Source organism: Furipterus horrens, unplaced genomic scaffold, assembly GCF_987537825.1.
Source record: "Furipterus horrens unplaced genomic scaffold, mFurHor1.1.pri manual_scaffold_13, whole genome shotgun sequence".
NCBI lineage: Eukaryota > Metazoa > Chordata > Mammalia > Chiroptera > Furipteridae > Furipterus > Furipterus horrens.
The window spans coordinates 35670227-35680860 of NW_028327183.1; the positions used below are offsets into that span (position 1 = coordinate 35670227).

Consider the following 10634-nt stretch of genomic DNA (forward strand, 5'->3'; position numbering starts at 1 on the left):
TACCAATATCTGCAAATATTGATATGCTGTTACATCAAAGTCCAACTAATTCACAATTTAATATAATATACTACATAGTTAAATTTTCAATCTTTCACAGCACAGTAACAAAGCTACTAGGAAAACTGAACTACCACAACAGAGATGTTACAGAGTGCACAAATTTATGATAGGGAGAGCCAAGATCAAGGAGTGGTTTTCTTTAGGAAACAATTCTACCAAAAACATGAGAATAAAGTAATTTAAAATGTTCAAGACATAGTAAATGCACAACTGATTTCAAATTGCCATTTTGTATTCTTTATATTATTGGATATAAAAACTACCCCTATTTATAGAACGTTAAGATGACACCCAAGACAATCAAAGCCTCTGGTTGTACCAGAAAAGAAACAACCAACAAATAATTTCACCTCTTAAAAAAAGTACTTACACTTTTTAAAAAAATGGAACGAGGTGGAATTCCTCATTTTTAAAAATGTTTCTAGAGCTATGGAAAACTTGCGTCTACAAAGTAGTTGATAAAAATATTCTTCTGGATTGTACATGAAGGGAGACAGGGACCACTAATAACACATAATAAGTGGTATTACTCAGACTTGGCTTCTTTTTCTCCTGGTTCATTCGAGGCTGGACTCTTTGTTTTTAGTTTCTGTTTTCTGCAGGTAGAGCTTCTTCATGTTCCTGGTTAGCCACTTCAGCCTGTTTTCCCTTTGCTCCCCTTTTCCCTTTCGTTTGCATTTTTTTTGTCTGCAGATTTATCCTTTCCTGCTGCCTTTTTTGGCTTGGTTTCCACTTCTGCAGGAGCAGATTTAGCTGACAACCTTGCTGATCTCCTCTTGGGCTCCTCCTTCACCGCTTCCTCCACAGAGCTGATCTTCCATTTGGGCATCATGGTGGCAGGGCTGGGAGGGCTGGTGGGGGCTGAGAACATTTGCTAACCTGGACTGCCTGGCCCTACCACTTCTCCTGCCTCTAGGCAGTTTCTTGCTGCTCATCAGGGCTCAGAAGCCCAAATGCCAGTGGGGCCAGGCAGGCCAATGGCTGATGTGGGCTGGAGAGGCCAGGCAAGTGTGGAAGTGTGTCCTGCCTTTTAGCACAGATAATCTTGCCAAGTGTGAGTGTGGGTTCAGCAGAGCCCAAAAGCCTTGTTTTGAGTTGTAGCTTTGTCATTTAGGAGTTGAATTGTGTGACCTCAGGCAAGTCACTTAACCTCTCTGGGCCTCAGTTTCCTTATCTATAAAAAGTGTTATGAAAGTCCCTAGCTCAAGGGATTGTTGTAAAGTATAAACAAGATGGCATGTGAAAAGTAAACTGGTAACCGCTCAGTTATAGGTGGGTTTTTTTAATTGATAAGACAATAATGACCTTTCACAGTTTCTAGCTCTGTTTTCTTCAGTGAACTCAGGAAGAAAATATTAAGAATTATAAGAAATAATACCTAGAAGAAGCATAAAGCAGGGCCTGGCATATAGTGCGTGTTCAGGAAATATTTTCTCAGACCATCCTCATCACCTTCATCATCCCATCATCACCATTGTCATCATCATCACCACCACCACCATTATCATAATTTCATTATTACTATTAAATTAACTCATGATGCCACCACCTTTCACCTATGCCCTATGACCTGCCTTTGGCCCCCTCAACCCTCCCTCTTCTCCCTTGGCCTTCTTCTGAATGATAATGTTCCAGAATAATAATGCTTGGCTAAATATTAAGTCCCATCTCTCTTCTTTTAAAGCTAGCCTGCCCTCTCCACAGCCACTACAAGCTCCATGCCTTCTCGTGTCCCAGCTCCTGGGCCAAGTCTGCCTGCCCGATAGCTGCCTGACACTGTGTCAGAAGCAGCCAATGTGACACAGCTTTGTGCTCAGTGACACTGACTGCATGCCTCCTGTACACTTCAGCTGCTCCATGGGGGGCAGGTATCCCCTGGCTATGTAGGTGATCTGGGCTGAGGTGCACTGTGAGCTATTCCAGCATAACACTTCCACCCAAGCCATGCACTGTTCCCCCTCCTCCTGTGAACCTGGGCAGAAGTGTGGGACCCTAAGTGGCGTCTTTGAGTGCTATCCACTCCTTCGTGGCACCAAGCGGGCATCCAGGCACTCATATATCACCGCCTTTGATGGGAGGATTGTTGAGTTTCCAAGCACTTGTGCTTCTGTCTCTGCCAAGCCCTGTGGGTCCTTTGGTCTTTTAGCCCTTTTCAAGGTGGAATTTGGGAGGGAAAACAGGTCCATTTCAAAGACATTTATCCAGGTAAACGGCACCCAGATTGTCCACAGAGAGAGCCTTAACCTAAGAGAAGCACTCATTGTCCTCTAGAGACTCTTGATCAGTTTGAAGCTAAAAGAAATACATTTGCAGGATCCAGTCAAGATGGCAGCATAGGCAGACATGCCTTGCCTCTTCACACAACGACATCAAAATTACAACTAAAATATAAAACAACCATCAGCCAGAACCTCAGAATTACAGTTGAATGGAAGTCTGAGAACAATGGAATTAAAGAAATTACATCCATGGAGATGCATAGGAGGGGCACAGAAGTGGAATGGGCTGGTCTCTCACTCACGTGCGGTAAATAAAAATTCAGGAGGGATATTTCAGGAGCAAGGAGTCCCAGCCCCAGACCATGGCCACCAGCCCAGGGGTCCAGTGCCAGGAACATAAGTCCCAACAACTTTTGGCTGCAAAAACCATCAGGGATTGAGTCCATGGAAGAAACAGCTGGACCCCCAAGCAGTTCAACTTAAAGAACCCACACACAGACTCACCTACTAAGACTCACTCTCTCTGAGCTCCAGCACAAGAGTAGCAGCTTGAAATGACCAGAGATATATAGGGAGAAACTACAGTGTCTGGCATCAAGGCCAGCAGAGGCCACTGTCTCTTTTCTAAATCCTCCCCACACACAGCCAGCAAGCTGGTGCCCTATTTGAGACTCCGTCAGCCTGACTAACACTCTTTGACCCACCCTGAAGATCCTCAGAGACTCTGCCCTACCCAATTTACAGACTCACCCCAGCAGCTTTTCTATATGAATGGCTGGTCTTGGCTCATACTTCACAACTTCCTAAATCCTATCACACAAGCAACAGCTGGCCTCAGTGAGCTCTAGGTCTGGCACAATCATCAGACAACTTAGATTCACAGTTTGACTTCTCCTGGTAATCTTCAAACCCAGCACATGTAGCAGCTATCTCAGGTTCTTTATAGCTCAGACAGGGTGCCCCAGGAAAAACACAGGTGGGGGCTGACCTTCGTCTGCACGACTTAGGAAACCCCAGGACCAGTGCACCCAGTGGACACCTACAGACCACATCAAAGCATCACCACCCTAGTCCTGCACAGCTGACCCTACATGGAGGGCAGGTGTTGGTGCTCAGTGGCCACAGCCAGTCCTTCCAGCAGACTAGCTGGGTAAATCCCACCCATTGATTTGCCAACAGCAACCAAGGCTCAGCTACAAGAGGAGGTTGTACTCATCCCACATCTCAAGTACCCAGCTTGAGTGATAGGGGAGGTTGTGCCACTGGGCCCTACAGGACACTTACTACATTAGGCCATACTACCAAGACAGGGAGTAAAAGCAGCTCTACCCTGTACACAGAAATAAACACAGGGAGGCTGCCAAATTGAGGAGGAAAAAAAAATATGGCCCAAATGAAAGAACAGAACAAAACCCCAGAAAAAGAACTAAACAAAATAGAGATAGACAACCTATCAGATCATAGTTCAAAACACTGGTGATCAGGATGCTCAGAGGAATGATTGAGTATGGCTGAAAAATAAAGAACTAGAGGTTATACAGAGTGAAATAAAGAAAAATTTATAGGGAACCAACAGTTATGAGAAGGAAGCTGGGATTCAAATCAATAATTTGGAACAAAAGGCAGAAATAAACCTTCACCTGGAACAGAAAGAAGAAATAGGAATTGGAAAAAAGTGAGGAGAGGCTTAGGAACCACTGGGACAACTTTAAATATACCAACATCTGAATCATAGAGGTGCTGGAAAGAAAAGAAGAAGAGCAAGAAATGGAAAATTATTTGAAAAAATAATGAAAGAAAACTCCCTTAGTTTGATGAAGGAAATAGACATACAATTCCAGGAAGCACGGAGAGTCCCAAACAAATTGGACCCAAAGTGGACCACACCAACATACATCATAATTAAAATGTCAAAAGTTAAAGATAAAGAATCTTAAAAGCAGCAAGAGAAAAGAAGAGAGTTACTTCCAAAGGAATTCCTATAAGACTGTCAGCTGATTTCTCAAAAGAAACTCTGCAGGCAAGAAGGGACTGGCAAGTAGTATTCAAAGTGATGAAAATCAAGGACCTGCAACCAAGATTACTCTATCCAGCAAAACTATCATTTACAATGGAAGGGCAGATAAAGTGCTTCCCAGACAAGGTAAAGCTAAAGGAGTTCATCTTCACCAAGCCCTTATTATATGAAATGTTAAAGGGACTTATTTAAGAAAAAGAAGAGCAAAACTATAAACATTAAAATGACAAAAAACTCACAACTATCAACAATTGAATCTAAAAAACAAAAACAAACTAAGCAAAGAACCAGAACAGGAACAGAATCATAGGTATGGGGACCATGTGGAGGGTTATCAGCTGGGAGGGGGAAGGGGAGAAATGGGGAAATGGTGCAGGGATCAAGAAACACAATTGGTAGGTACAAAATAGACAGTGGGATATAAGAAACAGTATAGGAAAGGGGGAAGCCAAAGAACTTACATGCACCACCCATGGACATGAACGAAGTGGGGAGGGATTGCTGGAGGAAATGGGGTACCAGGCAGGGGTGGACAAAGGGGGAAAAGTGGGACAACCATAACAGCATAAACAATAAAATATACTTAAAAACTAAAAGAAATGCATCGGCTCAAGTTAAATAAAAATTATGTGTCAGATTCCAGTGAAAGTGCTGTGGTTCTGGGTCCACGAAATTTCTTTGTATGCCACTTTGGCTTTTCTTGGTTACAAATATCAGGAAACCACATTAGAACTTAGACAAGTTAAGTTTTTGATTATGTAACTAAAAATTCCATAGTCAAATTGGGCATGATTTGAACAGCGTGCTGTTTCTCAGCCTTCTCTTAGCTTGTGGTCCTCTATAGTTTTAGCTTTGTCCTCAGGCTGGCTTTTCTTGTGCTGGCAGAATATTGCCATTTCCAGCCCTCAAATGTGCATTCCCCATCATCCAAAGCAAACCTCGATTCTTTCTTTCCCCAATTACTAAACAAAATACCTGTGCTTCACTTTGATTGGACCCCACTGAACCAATCACTGTGGCCCAGAGATTGTCTTAAACTAATCCAGCTTTAGCTTCAGAAGCTGCAGGTAGGAGAGATCCCCTTAACTCTGATTGCTGCTCATTGCAAAGACAAGGATAAAATGAAAACCCTCCCCAAATGGGCTCACATTCCCAAACCAGTATTTCTTGTTGTAGAAATCCTGCAAATTTATATTCAGTTACAAAGAATGTAAATGCCCAGGAAGACCTGCCCTCTGAGACCTGAGACTTTTGTCTAGCATCCACAGCTGTGGATGTATTTTCCACGCCTGAGTTCCCCTTGCTACAAGGGTTTCATTGTCAGCTGTTGGAATACACACAGCCTTGCCCCTCCCACCTCACCCTTCCAGGAAAAGAACAGCTTTCAGAATTAGTCATGCTGTCAGCTTCACACACTACAACCCTATTGAATCCTAAGGGCAGCCCTGCAGGGTGAGTGTTATTTTTACCCCCATTGCAAAGATGGGGAAACTGAGGGTGGTGAGGGAGACTTGCTTACCTGAGCTCACACAAGGAAAGGGAGGTGGAGAGAGGATTTGAATCTAGGCTTTCTGGCTCTGACCTCCTTCCTTCTCCAACTGTGGGGCTACTGTGTGCCCTCAAAGTGTGATCAACTTCAGTAGACTGGGTACTTGATTCATCTGTCATGGGGCCTGGGAATATAATAACTTTCAAGAATGGTTTTTATTCATTCACTCAACAAATATTTACTGAGCATGGACTATAGGTCAGACCCTGTGCTCAGCTGGGGACACAGAGAGACTAAAACAGACGAGGTCCCTCACTCACTGAGCTGACATTCTAAATGGGGGAAGAGACAATAAACATAACTAAGAGGTGTATGTCAGGAGGTGATATGCGCCAGTGCTACAGAAAAAAACAAAACAAAACAGGATGCTGGGGAGTGGAGGGTGGGGGGCGGGCACTGTGTATGCCAAGCGGCAGCTGTGGTTAAATAGAGTGGCCAAGGAAAGCTTCATCAAGAAAGTGATGTCTGAAGAAAGTAGATGAGAGTGGGACCTGTGGGCACATCTGTGGGAAGAGTGAATCCCTAGAGGGAGGGGCAGGTGCAAATGTCTGGAGGCTGGGAATGTAGCTGGGGTGCTGGAGGAACAGCAGAGAGGCCAGTGTGGCTGGTGTTCAGTGAGCAAGCAAGTGAGAGGATGAGGGGGAGGAGATGATGAGGCCACAGCGGTGAGAGGCAACTAGCTGGAGGGGACTTATTGGTCATGGTGGGGGCTTTGCCTTTTTACTGGGAATGAGGTACAGCACAGTGGGGAGGACTCAGCCAGGAGGGCTCTGGGCCCTGACCTAACTCAGCAGTTCACAGGCTCCCTCTGGCTGTGTGAGGAGCCAACTGTGGGTGCAGAGATGGGGGCAGGAGACCAGGGAGGAGCCAGCTGTGATGTCCGCAAAGCAAAGGATAGAGCCTGGGCTGGGGTTGGGAAATGGAGTGGGGGAAGTGTTTAGTTCTGAAAATATTCTCTGGGGTCTTATTCCCTCTTCCCACCCTCCTGTTTGTTCTTCAGACCCTCAAAGTTACGTGGAGCCCTATTGTCCTTTGTCACCACCTCCTCCACACATGATACAGAGACAGGCAAAATTGGCTTGAAATTCTACCTTTGATTCTTAATTAACTGTGTGACTGCAGCTAAGTGACTGAGTCCCTCTGTGCCACTGCTTCTTCCACTAGGAGAATAACACCTGCCTAGCAGGCAGTAAGTCCTACAGCTGAGTACGCCAGAATTGTTCTTTTAAAATAGAGAGAGACTGTTAGCAATAGCAGGCAAATGACTCAGGGATGTGTAGGGCTTGCTCTTGCTGGGCACAGCACCACCTTCTTGGACACCAAAGTGCAGGGAAGGAAGATGGAAATGCTGAAATGTCAGGGGTCCTGCTGCCAGCAAGCTGTTGGGTCAGTGCCTCTCCATGGCCACAGAGCCAAGCTCTTAGAATTGCAGACTCATTTTTCTGCTTCTGTAGCCAGGCAGGAGCCTGCCAGCCCTAGCACCAGCCACAGAGTCAAGGCCCCTCAGGCTGGGGCTGGGCTGCCAGGAGGGGAAAGGCATCCACCACCAGGAAGATGCATGAGGGGTCAGGGATTGGCAACTGATCCAAGGGAAGGACAAGGAAAACATTGTGGGAAAGCAAAATATCCCAAAGAGTTTAGGCTTTTATCTAAAAGGAAAATGTATATATTATAAATAATATATAATATATAGTATGTACATAAATATTATTTTCTAAGTTCAATTAAATTGTTTATTTAACTTTTAAGTTACTCAATCTTGAATTTACTTTTTCCTCTTTTTTTATTGTTGCTTTTTAATCTTGTGAGTTATTATTTTGTGTTAACTTTAACTTAAAATTTTTATTGGCTTTCCCTAACTTTCATTTTGAATTGTTTGAACTATAGAGGAGTTACATAAACAGTGCAGTATAATGAACCCAAATACGCTTCACAGTGATTCACCAGTTCTTAGTGCTTTGTCTCATTTACTTTATGTCTATCTGTACCTATGTTTGCTTGTTTGTTTGTTTGTTTTCTGAGTTTATTGCATCTCAGAAATCTGTTTCTCTTTGTGTGGGTATTTCCAAAGACAGTCTTCTCCATCGCTTTGCCTGTCAAGGTGTTTTCCAGAGAGTCACAAAACACAACCAAGCTTTCCCTTAATTGTGCCTTTTCCACGACCACAGGCAGACCTGGTGACAGTCCTGGGGGTCTTTCTGGCATAAACCTGACCCTGATAATATCCCAGGAGCACCTGTCCAGAGTCTGTGCTGTAATAGTGGCCACATAATTGGAAGGGGGCTCTAAGATGGGAGATGACCAGGTCTGGCCTGAGAACAGAGCCACTATGAGGCTCCCTCTTCCTTGCTCCCTCCCATGAAGCCTCAGACTAGAGAAAGATTGGCCCTTGGTCACTCTGCACAGAGGAACATGCCCTTTCAAAAACTGCCCCCAAAGGGGAATGAGGACCAGTTAGGCCAGGTCTTCTAAGAGAAGCTGGAGATGAAGCTTGTTTTGTTGAAATATCCCAATGTTTAAATGCTAGCAACTATAAATTTTTGCAACACTTTGTGAACCAAAGGAAGCACATAAGTAATTGGGTTTGGGCTTGAGGCTACCAGTTTGAGATCTTTGTCTTAGTGACTGAGGCAGACTGGGAGGAGGCTACAGGGTTCCCCCTGACCTCTCCAGCCCCATCCCAGATATGTAGCCTACCTTTTCTTCCTTCCCTGTAATTCCTACTCATACCCAAGACCCCTCCCTCAGTGATGAGGAAACTAGTCCAGATTCCACCATGCCCACTTGCCCACTATTAGTAGCTCTGCCCTCACCACCCCCACCTCAGCTCCTGCAAGGCCTCCATGATGGTGTGGGGAGGGATGAGAGCACTTCTATTATTTAACAACTATTTCATGAGCACCTACTGTGTGCCAAGCATTGTTCTATAATTTAGATGAAAATCCTTGGGAGTGTTACAGGCTCAAAGTTTGTGTGCCTGATGCTTAAAAATGTCACCAGAAAAAGAATGGGATCAAGCCAGGTCTGCCTTGGCATGGTCTGGAATGTGTGGGTTCTTGCCTTTGTGCAGGAAATATTTCAAGAAACAAGTCCAGGTGATTTTGAGAGTACATTTATTAAAGCTGCAGACAATGAAATAAAGGAAGAACTTAGGGTGGAAGAAGAAGAACACAATAACAGGAGTGATCTTAGGCAGAGCTGTATTTTGGCTCACTGAAAAGTTAGGCAAAAGGAGGGCCCTTAGAGACAAGGTCAGAGACTTGGCCAGGGACAAGCTGCCACTGCCCACTGCTCTCCTGGTTGCAAGTCTTGTTAGAACTCTTAGAGTTTAGGCAAAAGAAAACAAAGATACACACCTGACTAAAAAGTGGGGGAAGCAGGGTGTGTCCTAGGGAGAGTATGCACTAGCATCCTTTTGTCTTAAGAGTTTTTATCTGTTTTCTAAGGGCAGGAATTTTAGGGGAGGTCTTAGGGGAGGGTCTCAACAGAATATTTGTCAGTCTTCCAGGTATTTCTTTTAACATACTGATGAGTCAAAATGAGCTGTATAAAGGGATCAGAGTAAGTCTCTTGTCAGTTTCTCCTTAAAAGAATGTCACTGGAAAGGGACCACCTGAACCAAGGCAGGTCTCCCTCTCCCCGATTCCCGCATGGTCTGGAATGTGTAAACCATTTACTCCTAAGTGTCCTTGGTTAGGGAAGATAAGATCTTGAAATTAGCTGGCTGTAAATTGCTTGGCCATTAGTCTAACCATCTGTCTCAGTTTTCCTCATTCCATTTGTCAAGGAATTTTCTTAGCTTCTTACTAATCTGTCTCAAAAAGAAAGGCCAATATTCAATAGATCAGAGTTTGGAGCAAGGAAAGGATTATTGATCCAGAAGGTCTAGGTTGAGAAGATAGGAGAACTGATTCTCAAATTTATCTTAAGAGAGTCTGAACTCTGGACATCTTTTATTGTTAAGGGAAGAGAGGAGGCGCAAGGCAAGGGGCGAGGGCTGTTTGTAGACAGTTAGAAAAGTAGACTGGTAAGTGTCAAAAGGGATTCAAGGAATAGTGCAAAATTTCTCAATCCCTCTGACACCCCCAAACCTTGCTTTACAGAAGAACGAGTAGCAGAGGGGAAATAAAGGTAGGACCTTCACTATTGCAATCTAACAGAGAACTTAATAGAGGAGGCTAGAAGCAAAGGGAGACATGTCTCACCCTCCGAACCAGCAGTCCTGAGCCTGGTTCAATAAGATTGCCAGGCATTCTGAACAACACACAGAACTATAATAGTGCAGGAGCCCTTGAAAATCTGTGTGTATCATCTCCACTAGCTGCAAAAAGGAAAACCTTGAGACTGTGTATTCATTCCAAGGCCAGGAAGGGGGAAAGAGAAGGGGACTACAGTGCCCAAAGAAAAAGACCATAAAACAATTTTGGTTAACTCTCTGCTTCCCATCATGTATGCAAAATCAATGAATAGTCTAGAGCAAGATAAGGATTCTGGATAACAGACCCTCACATGTACCTACATTTGGGTAGTCATGTCTCTCTAGGGGAAAAATGGCACCACTTTTACCCATCAATCAATATGTAACTCCCTTACCCCCATCCCACCAAATATATGAGCCCTCAGAACAAAGGAATCTCTCTTCTCTGGCCCTCTGGCCACCTGGGCTCTGACCACCCTTGCTTTTGCCACCCTTGTTCTGGCCACCCTTGCTTTTGCTCTCCCATTCATTAATAAACTTTGCATGCATGCTAATAGGCTCACTGATCTGTAATTCCTTACTGTGTCT

General features: G+C 44.3%; 1 pseudogene; it reads right to left on the reverse strand.

Annotated features, from left to right (window-relative positions):
• Positions 1-589: 589 nt before the first annotated feature.
• LOC149994491 (non-histone chromosomal protein HMG-14 pseudogene) lies at positions 590-892 on the reverse strand (annotated as a pseudogene).
• Positions 893-10634: the final 9742 nt, after the last annotated feature.